Genomic DNA, 17,500 nt, shown 5'->3' on the forward strand with positions numbered 1-17,500 from the left:
CTGGATGAATTTCACCTTGAAGGGGCCCAATCCAAAAGTTCTAGAGGTCATCTCCTGGAACTCTAAAGAACAAGGCCAATCTTAGATGCAAACTCTGCTACTGCGCAAACATAGGTTGCAATTAAAGAGAAATTGCAAGGCCGTCACAATGGCCCGAGGCCAATGCTCTGACTAAGTCAATTTTCTCTTGCAATCACCATGCTGCCGTTCACAGAGAGATCTCCCCATTCACTTGTGATGCGACGCACAATCCAAGGGATAGACGCGAGCTCGCCCTTGAAAGGCCACTTTCCAAGGCATCCCCCGATGACACATTGGAACCACAACTGTTGTCGAACCGTTTCCCAATGTTGTACCGGTCGAGTTGGCACGGAGCCGCTAGATGAGGTCTCCCATTTTAGATCGAGTTTTAAAATCACCAAGAAGACGCGGTGAGGGCTGGCAACCGCTGCCAAACCTTTTTTCCAAAATTGTGCCAGCTGAGTGACTAGAAAACATGCTTTACGCGATAGGCACGCAAAAAGTTTTGCTAGAGCGCCAAGCACCCACCTCATGGCTAGAGACAAGGGCTCGCCATTGGATCAACTTCGAAATCGCTGAACAGACGCGCTGTAGAATGGCAACCGCTGCCAAGTCTCTTCCGTAGTTCCGTCGGTCGAGTGATCGAAGAAGGTGATCTAAGAGAGGGTCCAAGCATAGGCATTCGTTGGGGGATTCGCGCCGATGGCATAAATTTATGCAGTACCTGAGCAACACCGGATGGAGGTGCTAGACGAGGGCTCCCGTTTTAGATCGAGTTTTAAAATCACCAAGTAGACGCGGTGAGGGCTGGCAACCGCTGCCAAACCTTTTTTCGAAATTGCGCCAGCTGAGTGACAAGAAAACATGATCTAAAGGAGAGTCTAGGAATAGCACCCTCGAGGGTGGGCTTCATGCCCCTCTAATTGATTCAACGTCGGCGTCCACCATTTCAAAATCCGACATATCCATCCACCCTGACAGCGGCATTGAATCAATGAGGGGGGCACGGGAGAGGCTCGCAGCAACCACCTCTCTCGTTGTAGCCGCGATAGGCACGCAAAAAATTTTGCTAGAGCACCAAGCACCCACCTCATGCCTAGAGACAAGGGCTCGCCATTAGATCAACTTCGGAATCGCTGAACAGACGCGCTGCAGAGTGGCAACCGCTGCCAAGTCTCTTCCGTAGTTGCGTCGGTCGAGTGATCGAAGAAGGTGATCTAAGAGAGGGTCCAAGCGTAGGCATTCGTTGGGGGATTCACGCCGATGGCATAAATTTATGCAATACCCGAGCAACACCGGACGGAGGTGCTAGACGAGGGCTCCCGTTTTAGATCGAGTTTTAAAATCATCGAGTAGACACGGTGAGGGCTGGCAACCGCTGCCAAACCTTTTTCCAAAATTGCGCCAGCTGAGTGACAAGAAAACATGATCTAAACGAGAGTCCAGGAATAGCACCCTCGAGGGTGGGCTTCATGCCCCTCTAATTGATTCAACATCGCCGTCCACCATTTCAAAATCCGACATATCCATCTGCCCTGACAGCGGCGTTGAATCAATGAGGGGGGCACAGGAGAGGCTCGCGGCAACCACCTCTCCCCTTGTAGCCGCGATAGGCACGAAAAATTTTTTTGCTAGAGCGCCAACCACCCACCTCATGCCTAGAGACAAGGGCTCGCCATTAGATCAAGTTCGAAATCGTTGAACAGACGCGCTGTAGAATGGCAACTACTGCCAAGTCTCTTCCGTCGTTGCGTCGCTCGAGTGATCAAAGAAGGTGATCTAAGAGAGGGTCCAAGCGTAGGCATTCGTTGGGGGATTCGCGCCGATGGCATAATTTTATGCAATACCCGAGCAACACCGGACGGAGGTGCTAGATGAGGGCTCCCATTTTAGATCGAGTTTTAAAATCACCAAGTAGACGCGGTGAGGGATGGCAACCACTGCGAAACCTTTTTCTGAAATTGCGCCAGCTGAGTGAGAAGAAAACATGATCTAAAGGAGAGTCAAGGAATAGCACATCTGGGGTGGGCTTCATGCCGCTCTAATTGATTCAACGTCGGTGTCCACCATTTCAAAATCTGACATATCCATCCGCCTTGACACCGGCGTTGAATCAATGAGGGGGGCACGGGAGAGGCTCGTGGCAACCACCTCTCCTATATAAGCTATTAGTGCGAGGCTCGCTCTGCATTAGAAATTAGCGAACACACCGACATCTGCCTTAAAAATCCAAATCCTTTAAAATTCCTACCAAACAGCCATTCACGACCCAATTTTTTATGGGGTCGGCAGAGGAGCAAAAGATTGTCATCGGTTAGGAGATGTGAGTTCATGGAGCCGAGGGATGGAAATGGTCATCGAGCTCATCCGATCAACTGGATGAATTTCACCTTGAAGGGGCCCAATCCAAAAGTTCCGAAGGTCATCTCCTGGAACTCTCGAGAACAAGGCCCATCTTACATGCAAACTCTGCTACTGCGCAAACATAGGTTGCAATTAAAGAGAAATTGCGAGGCCGTCACAATGGCCCGAGGCCAATGGCTCCGACTAAGTCAATTTTCTCTTGCAATCACCATGCCGCTGTTCACAGAGAGATATCCCCATTCACCTGTGATGCGATGCACAATCCAATGTCTAGATGCGAGCTCGCCCTTGAAAGAAAGACCACTTTCCAAGACATCCCCCGATGACACATTGGAACGTCAACCGCTGTCGAACCATTCCCAATGTTGTGCCGATCGAGTTGGCACAGAGGCGACCTTAGGGAGCTCCCGTGTAGCAATCGGGATGTGCTTTCGTGCCCATCTCTCACAAAAACCAATGTTAGCTGTGGACAAATTTGGAATCCAAGGGCTCGCATCCATCGATATCGTCGGCACTGGGTCTATATATTCAAAGGCCACGGAGAGGTTTCGATAAGATAAGCTCCCCTGCTCGCTCGCACAAACATCCCAAATTCTAGACACAAGCTCCCGCCCTTAGCATCGCTCTCCAGATCACCGCAATGACACATTGGAACGACAACCGCTGTCGAAGAACTCCTGAAATTGTGGCAATGGAGTGAGAAAGAAGAGCATCTTTGGGGAGCCGCGCATAGCAAACGGGCTGTGCTGCTACTTCATTCCGCTCTTATATAGATCCGAAATCATTGATTTCCTTTGGAATCCGAGGCTGCATTCGTCCTTGCTCAAACAAGCAATGGCTCTTCTAATCGAACGGCCACGGGGAGCTTTCGATAACAAAGGCTCCCTTGTCACTCGTGATGCGCAGGCCAACTGCTAGACGACGGGTCACCCTTCAGATCACTGCCTAGGCAACCACCACAACGGCACCATTGGAACGACAACCGCTGCCGAACCATTCTAAAAATTTTGTGCCAAAGAAGTTGTTGCATAGAGAATGACTCTGGGGAGAGAGCCCTCACATAGCAAAATCGGGATGGCTTCACGGCCCTCCCAATAGAAACGATGCTAGTGCCAATATTCCAAAAATCCGAATAACGTGTCTTTCGCGAACACCAGCACTGATTTCTATTGGGGAGGGTCGCCGAGAACTTTTGTTATCAAAGCTCCCATTGTAGCCGCGATAGGCACACAAAAAATTGCTAGAGCCCCAAGCACCCACCTCCTGGCTAGACAAGGGCTCTCCATTAGTAGATCAACTTCGAAATCGCTAAACAGACGCGCTGTAGAATGGCAACCGCTGCCAAGCCTCTTCCATAATTGCGTCGGTCGAGTGATCGAAGAAGGTGATCTAAGACAGAGTCCAAGGCTAGGGATTCGTTGGGAGATTCGCGCCGATAGCAACAAATTATGCAATACCCGAGCAACATCGGACGGAGGTGCTAGATGAGGGCTCCCGTTTTAGATCGAGTTTTAAAATCACCAAGTAGACGCGGTGAGGGCTGGCAACCGCTGCCAAACCTTTTTCCAAAATTGCGCCAGCTGAGTGACAAGAAAACATGATCTAAAGGAGAGTCCAGGAATAGCACCCTCGAGGGTGGGCTAGCACCCTCGAGGGTGGGCTTCATGCCCCTCTAATTGATTCAACGTCGTCGTCCACCATTTCCAAATCTGACATATCCATCCACCCTGACAGCGGCATTGAATCAATGAGGGGGGCACGGGAGAGGCTCGCAGCAACCACCTCTCCCGTTGTAGCCGCGATAGGCACGCAAAAAATTTTGCTAGAGCGCCAAGCACCCACCTCATGCCTAGAGACAAGGGCTCGCCATTAGATCAACTTCGAAATCGCTGAACAGACGCGCTGTAGAATGGCAATCGCTGCCAAGTCTCTTCCGTAGTTGCGTCGGTCGAGTGATCGAAGAAGGTGATCTAAGAGAGGGTCCAAGCATAGGCATTCATTGGGGGATTTGCGCCGATGGCATAAATTTATGCAATACTCGAGCAACACCGGATGGAGGTGCTAGACGAGGGCTCCCGTTTTAGATCGAGTTTTAAAATCATCGAGTAGACGCGGTGAGGGCTGGCAACCGCTGCCAAACCTTTTTCCGAAATTGCGCCAGCTGAGTGACAAGAAAACATGATCTAAACGAGAGTCCAGGAATAGCACCCTCGAGGGTGGACTTCATGCCCCTCTAATTGATTCAACGACGCCATCCACCATTTCAAAATCCGACATATCCATCCGCCCTGACAGCGGCGTTGAATCAATGAGGGGGGCACGGGAGAGGCTCGCGGCAACCACCTCTCCCGTTGTAGCCGTGATAGGCATGCAAAAAATTTTGCTAGAGCGCCAAGCACCCACCTCATGCCTAGAGACAAGGGCTCGCCATTAGATCAACCTCAAAATTGCTGAACAGACGTGCTGTAGAATGGCAACCGCTGCCAAGTCTCTTCCATAGTTGCGTCGGTCGAGTGATCGAAGAAGGTGATCTAAGAGAGGTTCCAAGCGTAGGCATTCGTTGGGGGATTCGCGCTGATGGCATAAATTTATGCAATACCCGAGCAACACCGGATGGAGGTGCTAGACGAGGGCTCCCGTTTTAGATCGAGTTTTAAAATCACCGAGTAGACGCGGTGAGGGCTGGCAACCGCTGCCAAACCTTTTTCCAAAATTGTGCCAGCTGAGTGACAAGAAAACATGATCTAAAGGAGAGTCCAGGAATAGCACCCTCGAGGGTGGGCTAGCACCCTCGAGGGTGGGCTTCATGCCCCTCTAATTGATTCAACGTCGTCGTCCACCATTTCAAAATCTGACATATCCATCCGCTTTGACAGAGGCGTTGAATCAATGAGGGGGGCACGGGAGAGGCTCGCAGCAACCACCTCTCCCGTTGTAGCCGCGATAGGCACGCAAAAAATTTTGCTAGAGCGCCAAGCACCCACCTCATGCCTAGAGACAAGGGCTCGCCATTAGATCAACTTTGAAATCGCTGAACAGACGCGCTGTAGAATGGCAACCGCTGCCAAGTCTCTTCCATAGTTGCGTCGGTCGAGTGATCGAAGAAGGTGATCTAAGAGAGGGTCCAAGCATAGGCATTCATTGGGGGATTCACGCCGATGGCATAAATTTATACAATACCTGAGCAACACCGGACGGAGGTGCTAGACGAGGGCTCCTGTTTTAGATCGAGTTTTAAAATCACCAAGTAGACGCAGTGAGGGCTGGCAACCGCTGGCCAAACCTTTTTCCGAAATTGCGCCAGCTGAGTGACAAGAAAACATGATCTAAAGGAGAGTCCAGGAATAGCACCCTCAAGGGTGGGCTTCATGCCCCTCTAATTGATTCAACGTCGGTGTCCACCGTTTCAAAATCCAACATATCCATCCGCCCTGATAGCAGCGTTGAATCAATGAGGGGGGCACGGAAGAGGCTCGCGGCAACCACCTCTCCCATTGTAGCCGCGATAGGCACGCAAAAAATTTTCCTAGAGCACCAACCACCCACCTCATGGCTAGAGACAAGGGCTCACCATTAGATCAACTTTGAAATCGCTGAACAGACGCGCTGTAGAATGGCAACCGCTGCCAAGTCTCTTCCGTAGTTGCGTCGATCGAGTGATCAAAGAAGGTGATCTAAGAGAGGGTCCAAGCGTAGGCATTCGTTGGGGGATTCGCGCCATTGGCATAATTTTATGCAATACCCGAGCAACACCGGACGGAGGTGCTAGGCGAGGGCTCCCGTTTTAGATCGAGTTTTAAAATCACCAAGTAGACGCGGTGAGGGATGGCAACTGCTGCCAAACCTTTTTCCGAAATTGTGTCAGCTGAGTGAGAAGAAAACATGATCTAAAAGGAGAGTCGAGGAATAGCACATCTAGGGTGGGCTTCATGCCCCTCTAATTGATTCAACGTCGGCGTCCACCATTTCAAAATCTGACATATCCATCCGCCTTGACACCGGCGTTGAATCAATGAGAGGGGCACGGGAGTGGTTCGCGACAACAACCTCTCCTATATAAGCTATTAGTGCGAGGCTCGCTCTGCATTAGAAATTAGCGAACACACCGACATCCACCTTAAAAATCCAAATCCTTTAAAATTCCTACCAAACAGCCATTCACGACCCTATTTTTTATGAGGTCGGCAGAGGAGCAAAAGATTGTCGTCGGTTAGGAGATGTGAATTCATGGAGCCAAGGGACTGAAATGGTCATCGAGCTCATCCGATCAATTGGATGAATTTCACCTTGAAGGGGCCCAATCCAAAAGTTCCAGAGGTCATCTCCTGGAACTCTCAAGAACAAGGACCATCTTACTTGCAAACTCTGCTACTGCGCAAACATAGGTTGCAATTAAAGAGAAATTGCCAGGCCATCACAGTAGCCCGAGGCCAATGCTCCGACGAAGTCAATTTTCTCTTTCAATTACCATGCCGCCGTTCACAGAGAGATCTCCCCATTCACTTGTGACGCGACGCACAATCCAAGTGATAGACGCGAGCTCGCCCTTGAAAGGCCAGGCCACTTTCCAAGACATCCCCCGATGACACATTGGAATGACAACCGCTGTCGAACCATTCCCAATGTTGTGCCGATCGAGTTGGCACAGAGGCGACCTTAGGGAGCTCCCACGTAGCAATCGGGATGTGCTTTCGTACCCATCTCTCACAAAAACCAATCTTAGCTGTGAACAAATTTAGAATCCAAGGCTCGTATCCATCGATATCGTCGGCACTGGGTCGATATATTCAAAGGCCACGGAGAGGTTCCGATAAGAGAAGCTCCCCTGCTTGCTCGCACAAACATCCCAAATGCTAGACACAAGCTCCCGCCCTTAGCATCGCTCTCTAGATCACCACAATGACACATTGGAATGACAACCGCTGTCGAACAACTCTCGAATTTGTGCCGATGGAGTGAGAAAGACGAGCAACTTTGGGGAGCCGCGCATGGCAAACGGGCTGCTGCTTCATTCCGCTCTTATATATAGATCCGATGTCATTGATTTCGTTTGGAATCCGATGCTGCATTCGTCCTTGCTCACACAAGCAATGGCTCTTCTCATCGAATGGTCATGGGGAGCTTCCGATTACAAAGGCTCCCTTGTCACCCGTGATGCGCAGCCCAACTGCTAGACGACGGCTCGCCCTTCAGATCGTTGCCCAGGCAACCACCACAACGGCACCATTGGAACGACAACCGCTGCCGAACCATTCCGAAATTTTTTTGCCAAAGAAGTTGTTGCAAAGAGAACGACTCTGGGGAGAGAGCCCTCGCATAGCAAAATCGGGATGGCTTCACGGCAGCTGGATGGGATTTGAATTCATGGAGCCAAGGGAGTGAAATGGTCATCGAGCTCATTCGATCAACTGGATGAATTTCACCTTGAAGGGGCCCAATCCAAAAGTTCCGGAGGTCATCTCCTGGAACTGTCAAGAAAAAAGGCCAATCTTACATGCAAACTCTGCTACTGCGCAAACATAGGTTGCAATTATAGAGAAATTGCAAGGCCATCACAATGGCCCGAGGCCAATGCTCTGACTACTAAGTCAATTTTCTCTTGCAATCACCATGCCGCCGTTCACAGAGAGATCTCCCCATTCACTTGTGACAACGCACAATCCAAGTGCTAGACGCGATCTCGCCCTTGAAAGGCCACGTTCCAAGACATCCCAATGACACATTGGAACGACAACCGCTGTCGAACCATTCCCAATGTTGTGCCGATCGAGTTGGCACAGAGGCGATCTTAGGGAGCTCCCGCGAATCGATCGGGAAGTGCTTTCGTACCCATCTCTCACAAAAACAAATGTTAGCTGAACAATTTTAGAATCCAAGGCTCGTATCCATCGATATCGTCGGCACTGGGTCTATATTCAAAGGCCACGTAGAGGTTCCGATAAGAGAAGCTCCCCTGCTCTCTTGCGAAAACATCCCCAAATGCTAGACGCAAGCTCCCGCCCTTAGCATCGCTCTCCAGATCACCGCAATGACACATTGGAATGACAACCGCTGTCGAACAACTCCCGAATTTGTGCCGATGGAGTGAGAAAGAAGAGCCAGATCGGGTCGACGAAAACGGCTAAGCCAGATCGGGTTGGCCAGCATGGCTCGGCCACCATTTTTTGCCGAGAGCTTTCAATATTAAAGCTCACATGTAGCAGCGATAAGTACACCACGACAAAATTTCTAGAGTGCCGAGCACCCATAGCAAATTGCCATTATACCAAGCAACGCCGGAGTGCTAGACAAGGGCTCATGTTTAGATCAAGTTTTAAAATCACCAAAAAGACACACCATGGATCGGCAACCGTTGCCTCACCTTTTCCAAAATTGAGTCATCGATAAACATGATCTAAAGGAGAGCCGAGGAAAAGCACTGAGATCGCTTCATGCCCCTTTCATTCATTCAACATCAGCATAAACCGTTTGAAAACCCAACAATCCGATCCGCCTAGACACAAATGTTGAATCAATGAAAGGGGCATGGGAGAGGCTCGCGACAACAACCTCTCCTATATAAGCTATTAGTGCGAGGCTCGCTCTGCATTAGAAATCTGCGACAGTGCGGACAAAATCCTTAAAAATCCAATTCAATGAAAAATGTGACCAAACAGCCATCCACGACACCGTTTTTGGGGTCCGCCCAGATCGGCTCGGCCAGAATGGCTCGCCCAGATCGGCTCGGCCAGCATGGCTCGGCCAGATCGGCTCGGCCAGGATGGTGACTTGCTGACTTGGTGAGAGTACTTCGAACTGTCAAGAACAAAGGCCAATCTAACATGCAAACTCTGCTACTGCGCAAACATAGGTTGCAATTATAGAGAAATTGCAAGGCCGTCACAATGGCCCGAGGCCAACGCTCCGACTACTAAGTCAATTTTCTCTTGCAATCGCCATGCCACCGTTCACAGAGAGATCTCCCCATTCACTTGTGACGACGCACAATTCAAGTGCTAGACGCGAGCTCACCCTTGAAAGGCCACGTTCCAAGACATCCCGATGACACATTGGAACGACAACCGCTGTCGAACCATTCCCAATGTTGTGCCGATCGAGTTGGCACAGAGGCGATCTTAGGGAACTCCCGCGTATCGATCGGGAAGTGCTTTTGTACCCATCTCTCACAAAAACCAATGTTAGCTCAACAATTTTATAATCCAAGGCTCGTATCCATCGATATCGTCGGCACTGGGTCTATATTCAAAGGCCACGGAGAGGTTCCGATAAGAGAAGCTCCCTTGCTCACTTGCACAAACATCCCCAAATGCTAGACGTAAGCTCCCACACTTAGCATCGCTCTCCAGATCACCGCAATGACACATTGGAACGACAACCACTGTCGAACAACTCCCGAATTTGTGCCGATGGAGTGAGAAACGAGAGCCAGATCGGGTCGACAAAAATGGCTAAGCCAGATCGGGTCGGCCAGCATGGCTCGGCCACCATTTTTCGCCGAGAGCTTTCGATATTAAAGCTCCCATGTAGCCGTGATAAGTACACCATGACAAATTGCTAGAGCGCCGAGCACCCATAGCAAATTGCCATTATACCAAGCAACGCCGGAGTGCTAGACAAGGGCTCATGTTTAGATCAAGTTTTAAAACCACCAAAAACACACGCCATGGATCGGCAACCGCTGCCTCACCTTTTCCAAAATTGAGTCATCGGAAAACATGATCTAAAGGAGAGCCAAGGAAAAGCACTGAGATCGCTTCATGCCCCTTTCATTCATTCAACATCGGCATACACCGTTTGAAAACCCAACAATCCGATCTGCCTAGACACCAATGTTGAATGAATGAAAGGGGCACGGGAGAGGCTCGCGGCAACAACCTCTCCTATATAAGCTATTAGTGCGAGGCTCGCTCTGCATTAGAAATCTGCGACAACGTGGACAACTCCCTTAAAAATCCAATTCAATGAAAAATGTGACCAAACAGCCATCGACGACACTGTTTTTGGAGCTCGCCCAGATCGGCTCGGCCAGAATGGCTCGCCCAGATCGGCTCAGCCAGCATGGCTCGGCCAGATCGGCTCGGCCAGCATGGTGACTTGCTGACTCGGTGAGAGTACTTAGAACTGTCAAGAACAAAGGCCAATCTAACATGCAAACTCTGCTACTGCGCAAACATAGGTTGCAATTATAGAGAAATTGCAAGGCCGTCACAATGGCCCGAGGCCAATGCTCCGACTACTAAGTCAATTTTCTCTTGCAATCACCATGCCTTCGTTCACAGAGAGATCTCCCCATTCACTTGTGACAACGCACAATTCAAGTGCTAGACGCGAGCTCACCCTTGAAAGGCCGCGTTCCAAGACATCTCGATGACACATTGGAACGACAACCGCTGTTGAACCATTCCCAATGTTGTGCCGATCGAGTTGGCACAGAGGCGATCTTAGGGAACTCCCGCGTATCGATCAGGAAGTGCTTTCGTACCCATCTCTCACAAAAACCAATGTTAGCTGAACAATTTTTTAATCCAAGGCTCGTATCCATCGATATCGTCGGCATTGGGTCTATATTCAAAGGCCACGGAGAGGTTCCGATAAAAGAAGCTCCCCTGCTCGCTTGCACAAACATCCCCAAATGCTAGACGCAAGCTCCCGCACTTAGCATCGCTCTCCAGATCACCGCAATGACACATTAGAACGACAACCGCTGTCGAACAACTCTCGAATTTGTGCCGATGGAGTGAGAAACAAGAGCCAGATCGGGTTGACGAAAACGGCTAAGCCAGATCGGGTCGGCCAGCATGGCTCGGCCACCATTTTTCGCCGAGAGCTTTCGATATTAAAGCTCCCATGTAGCCGCGATAAGTACACCATGAAAAATTGCTAGAGCGCCGAGCACCCATAGCAAATTGCCATTATACCAAGCAACGCCGGAGTGCTAGACAAGGGCTCACATTTAGATCAAGTTTTAAAACCACCAAAAACACATGCCATGGACAAGGGCTCCTGCACTTAGCATCACTCTCCAGATCACCGCAATGACACATTGGAACGACAACCGCTATCGAACAACTCCCAAATTTGTGCCAATGGAGTGAGAAATGAGAGCCAGATCGGGTCGACGAAAATGGCTAAGCCAGATCGGGTCGCCCAGCATGGCTTGGCCACCATTTTTCGTTGAGAGCTTTCGATATTAAAGCTCCCATGTAGCCGTGATAAGTACACCATGACAAATTGCTAGAGCGCCAAGCACCCATAGCAAATTGCCATTATACCAAGTAAACGCCGGAGTGCTAGACAAGGGCTCACGTTTAGATCAAATTTTAAAACCACCAAAAACACACGCCATGGATCGGCAACCGCTGCCTCACCTTTTCCAAAATTGAGTCATCGAAAAACATGATCTAAAGGAGAGCCAAGGAAAAGCACTGAGATCGCTTCATGCCCCTTTCATTCATTCAACATCGGCATACACTGTTTGAAAACCCAACAATCCGATCCGCCTAGACACCAATGTTGAATGAATGAAAGGGGCACGGGAGAGGCTCGCGGCAACAACTTCTCCTATATAAGCTATTAGTGCGAGGCTCGCTCTGCATTAGAAATCTGCGACAGCGCGGACAACTCCCTTAAAAATCCAATTCAATGAAAAATGTGACCAAACAGCCATCCACGACACCGTTTTTGGAGCTCGCCCAGATCGGCTCAGCCAGAATGGCTCACCCAGATCGGTTCGGCCAGCATGGCTCGCCCAGATCTGCTCGGCCAGCTTGGCTCGGCCAGCATGGCTCGCCCAGATCGGCTCGGCCAGATCGGGTCGGCCAGCATGGTGACTTGGTGACTCGGTGAGAGTACTTGGAACCGTCAAGAACAAAGGCCAATCTTACATGCAAACTCTGCTACTGCGCAAACATAGGTTGCAATTATAGAGAAATTGCAAGGCCGTCACAATGGCCCGAGGCCAATGCTCCGACTACTAAGTCAATTTTCTCTTGCAATCGCCATGCCGCCGTTCACAAAGAGATCTCCCCATTCACTTGTGACGACGCACAATCCAAGTGCTAGACGCGAGCTCGCCCTATGAAAGGCCGCGTTCCAAGACATCCCGATGACACATTGGAGTGACAACCATTGTTGAACCATTCCCAATGTTGTGCCGATCGAGTTGGCACAGAGGCGACCAAACAGCCATCCACGACACCGTTTTTGGAGCTCGGCCAGATCGGCTCGGCCAGAATGGCTAGCCCAGATCGGCTCGGCCAGCATCGCTCAGCCAGAACGGCTCGGCCAGCATGGCTCGGCAAGAATGGCTCGGCCAGCATGGCCCGGCCAGCATGGCTCAGCTAGAACGGGTCGCAAAGATCAGCTCGCCTAGAACGGGTCACCCAGATCGGCTCGGCCAGAATGGCTCGCCCAGATCGACTCGGCCAGCATGGCTTGCCCAAAACGGCTCGGCCAGATCGGGTCGGCCAGAATGGCTCACCCAGATCGGCTCGGCCAGCATGGCTCGGCCAGAACGGCTCGGCCAGATCGGGACGATGACTTGATGAACGGACTTAAAGAGTTAACTTGGCGGGGTGACTTGATGAAAGGACTTAAAGAGTCAACTTGGCAGGGTGACTTGATGAACGAACTTAGAGGGTCGACTTTGCAGGGTGACTTGATGAACGGACCTAAAGAGTTGACTTGGTGAGAGTACTCGGTGGGGTGACCTGATGAACAGACTTAGAGAGTCGACTTGGTGAGAGTCCTTGGTGGGCCGACCTGGTTGGGTGACTTCGTGAACTGACTTAAAGAGTCGACTTGGTGGGAGTACTTGGTGGGGTTTGACTTGATGAACAGACTTCAAGGGTCGACTTGGCGAGGTGACTTGATGAACGGTCCTAAAGAGTTGACTTGGTGAGAGTACTTGGTGTGGTGACTTGATGAAAAGACTTAAAGAGTCGAATTGGTGAGAGTACTTGGTGGGGTGACTTGATGAACGCACTTGAAGGGTCGACCTGGTGGGGTGACTTGATGAACACACTCAAAGAATCGACTTGGTTAGAGTACTTGGTGGGGTGACTTGATGAACGAACTTAAAGATTCGACTTGGTGGGCCGACCTGGCGGGGTGACTTGATGAATGGACTTAGAGAGTCGACTTGGTGAGAGTACTTGGTGACTTGGTGGGCCGACCTGGCCGGGTGACTTGATGAACAAACTTAAAGAGTCCACTTGGTGAGAGTACTCGGTGGGCTGACCTGGTCACGTGACTTGATGAACGGACTTAAAGATTCGACTTGGTGGGCTGACCTGGCGGGGTGACTTGATGAACGGACTTAGAGAGTCGACTTGGTGGGTCGAACTAGCGGGGTGACTTGGTGAGAGTACTTGGTGGGCTGACCTGGCAGGGTGACTTGATGAACAAACTTAGAGAGTTGACTTTGTGAGAGTACTTGGTGGGTCGATCTGGCAGGGTGACTTGATGAACGAACTTAAAGTGTCGACCTGGTGAGAGAACTTGGTGGGTCAAGCTGGCGGGGTGAATTGATGAACGAACCTAAAGAGTCGACTTTGTGAGAGTACGTGGTGGGCCGACCTGGCGGGGTGAGTTGATGACCGAACTTAAAGGGTCGACTTGGTGAGAGTACTTGGTGGGCCGACCTGGCGGGGCGACTTGATGAACGAACTTAAAGAGTTGACTTGGTGAGAGTACTCAGTGGGGTGACCTGATGAACAAACCTAAAGAGTCGACCTGGTGAGAGTACTTGGTGGGCCGACCTAGCGGGGTGACTTGGTGAGCAAACTTAAAGAGTCAACTTGGTGAGAGTAGTTGGTGGGCTGACCTGGCGGGGTGACTTGATGAACGAACTTAAAGAGTCGACCTGGTGGGCCGACTTGGCAGAGTGACTTCATGAACGAACTTAAAGACTCCACTTGGTGGGCCGACCTGGCGGGGTGACTTGATGAACGAACTTAAAGAGTCGACTCGGTGAGAGTAATTTGTGGGCTGACCTGGCGGGGTGACTTGATGAATGAACTTAAAGAGTCGACTTGGTGGGGTGACTTGATGAACCCACTTGAAGGGTCGACTTGGTGGGGTGACTCTATGAACGGACCTAAAGAGTTGACTTGGTGAGAGTACTTGGTTGGGTGACTCGACAAAAGGACTTAAAGAGTCGACTTGGTGAGAGTACTTGGTGGCTCGACTTTATGAGCAGACTTAAAGAGTCCACTTGGTGAGAGTGGGCCTAACGGGGCGATGTGGTGAGTGGGCCTAACGGGGCGAGTTGGTGGGGCGACTTGGCGAGCGGTATTAGAGAGCCGACATGGTGAGGCGACTCGGCGAGTTGGTTTGTTGAGATGACATGGTGAGCTGACTTGGCGAGTCGACCTGGCGAGCGAACTTAAAGAGTCAACTTGGTAACATACTTGAGTCGACTTGGTGAGGCGACCTGGCGAGCGGGCTCAAAGAGTCAACATGGTGAGGCGACTCATTGAGTCAACATGGTGAGGCGACTCATGGTGAGGAGCTATCCTTGAGGCGACTTGGTGGGCCTACTTGATTAGTCGACTTGGTGAGCCGACCTGACGAGCTGACACGGTGAGTGGGCTTAAAGAGGCGACGACTTGGTGGGGTAACTCGGCAAGCCAACTTATCGAGGTGAGATGTTGAGTCGACTTGGTGAGCTGACTTGGTGAGCGCACTTAAAGAGTCAACTTCGTGAGGTGACTCGGCGAGTTAGCCCGCTGATGCGACTTGGGCGGGCCGACCTGGCGAACGAACTTAAAGAGGCGACTTGGGCGGGCTGACCTGGTGAGCGAACTTAAAGAGTTGACTTGGCAACGTACTTGAACAACTGACTTGGTGAGCTGACATGGTGAGTGGGCTTAGAGAAGCAACTCAGCGGGGCGACTTGATGAACGGACTTAAAGGGTCGACTTGGCGGGGTGACTCGATGAACGGACCTAAAGAGTTGACTTGGTGAGAGTACTTGGCAGGGTGAACTGATGAACGGACTTAAAGAGTCAACTTGGTGGGAGTACTTGGTGGGCTGACTTGATGAACGGACTTATAGAGTCAACTTGGTGAGAGTAGTTGTTCTGGTGACTTGATGAACGCACTTAAAGAGTCGGCTTGGCAGGGTGACTTGATGAAAGGACTTAAAGAGTCGACTTGGCGGGGTGACTCGATGAACGAACTTAGAGGGTCGACTTTGCGGGGTGACTTGATGAACGGACCTAAAGAGTTGACTTGGTGATAGTACTCGGTGGGGTGACCTGATGAACAGACTTAGAGAGTCGACTTGGTGAGAGTCCTTGGTGGGCCGACCTGGTTGGGTGACTTCGTGAACTGACTTAAAGAGTCAACTTGGTGGGAGTACTTGGTGGGGTTTGACTTGATGAACGGACTTCAAGGGTCGACTTGGCGAGGTGACTTGATGAACGGTCCTAAAGAGTTGACTTGGTGAGAGTACTTGGTGTGGTGACTTGATGAAAAGACTTAAAGAGTCAAATTGGTGAGAGTACTTGGTGGGGTGACTTGATGAACGCACTTGAAGGGTCGACCTGGTGGGGTGACTTTATGAACGGACCTAAAGAGTTGACGTGGTGAGAGTGCTTGGTGGGGTGACTTGATGAACATAGTTAAAGAGTCGACTTGGTGAGAGTAGTTGGTCGGGTGACTTGATGAACGCACTCGAAGAATCGACTTGGTTAGAGTACTTGGTGCGGTGACTTGATGAATGGACTTAAAGATTCAACTTGGTGGGCCAACCTGGCGGGGTGACTTGATGAACGGACTTAGAGAGTCGACTTGGTGAGAGTACTTGGTGACTTGGTGGGCCGACCTGGCCGGGTGACTTGATGAACAAACTTAAAGAGTCGACTTGGCGAGAGTACTCGGTGGGCTGACCTGGTCACGTGACTTGATGAACGGACTTAAAGATTCGACTTGGTGGGCCGACCTGGCGGGGTGACTTGATGAACGGACTTAGAGAGTCGACTTGGTGGGTCGAACTAGCGGGGTGACTTGGTGAGAGTACTTGGTGGGCTGACCTAGCAGGGTGACTTGATGAACGAACTTAGAGAGTTGACTTTGTGAGAGTACTTGGTGGGTCCAACTGGTGGGGTGACTTGATGAACGAACTTAAAGAGTCAACCTAGTGAGAGAACTTGGTGGGCTGAGCTGGCAGGGTGAATTGATGAATGAACCTAAAGAGTTGACTTTGTGAGAGTACGTGGTGGGCCGACCTGGCGAGGTGAGTTGATGACCGAACTTAAAGGGTCGACTTGGTGAGAGTACTTGGTGGGCCAACCTGGCGGGGCGACTTGATGAACGAACTTAAAGAGTCGACTTGGTGAGAGTACTCGGTGGGGTGACCTGATGAACAAACCTAAAGAGTCGACCTGGTGAGAGTACTTGGTGGGCCGACCTGGGGGGGTGACTTGGTGAGCAAACTTAAAGAGTCGACTTGGTGAGAGTAGTTGGTGGGCTGACCTGGCGGGGTGACTTGATCAACAAACTTAAAGAGTCGACTTGGTGGGCCGACTTGGCAAAGTGACTTCATGAACGAACTTAAAGAGTCCACTTGGTGGGCCGACCTGGTGGGGTGACTTGATGAACGAACTTAAAGAGTCAACTCGGTGAGAGTAATTTGTGGGCTGACCTGGCGGGGTGACTTGATGAATGAACTTACAGAGTCGACTTGGTGGGGTGACTTGATGAACTCACTTGAAGGGTCGACTTGGTGGGGTGACTCTATGAATGGACCTAAAGAGTTGACTTGGTGAGAGTACTTGGTGGGGTGACTCGACGAAAGGACTTAAAGAGTCGACTTGGTGAGAGTACTTGGTGGCTCGACTTTATGAGCAGACTTAAAGAGTCCACTTGGTGAGAGTGGGCCTAATGGGGCGATGTGGTGAGTGGGCCTAATGGGGCGAGTTGGTGGGGCGACTTGGCGAGCGGTATTAGAGAGCCGACGTGGTGAGGCGACTCAGTGAGTTGGTTCGTTGAGATGACATGGTGAGCCGACTTGGCGAGTCGACCTGGCGAGCGAACTTAAAGAGTCGACTTGGCAACGTACTCGAGTCGACTTGGTGAGGTGACCTGGCGAGTGGGCTCAAAGAGTCAACAT

The sequence above is a fragment of the Cupressus sempervirens genome, chromosome 2, assembly GCF_028749045.1.
Source record: "Cupressus sempervirens isolate cs-2001-9-10 chromosome 2, ASM2874904v1, whole genome shotgun sequence".
NCBI classification, from domain to species: domain Eukaryota; kingdom Viridiplantae; phylum Streptophyta; class Pinopsida; order Cupressales; family Cupressaceae; genus Cupressus; species Cupressus sempervirens.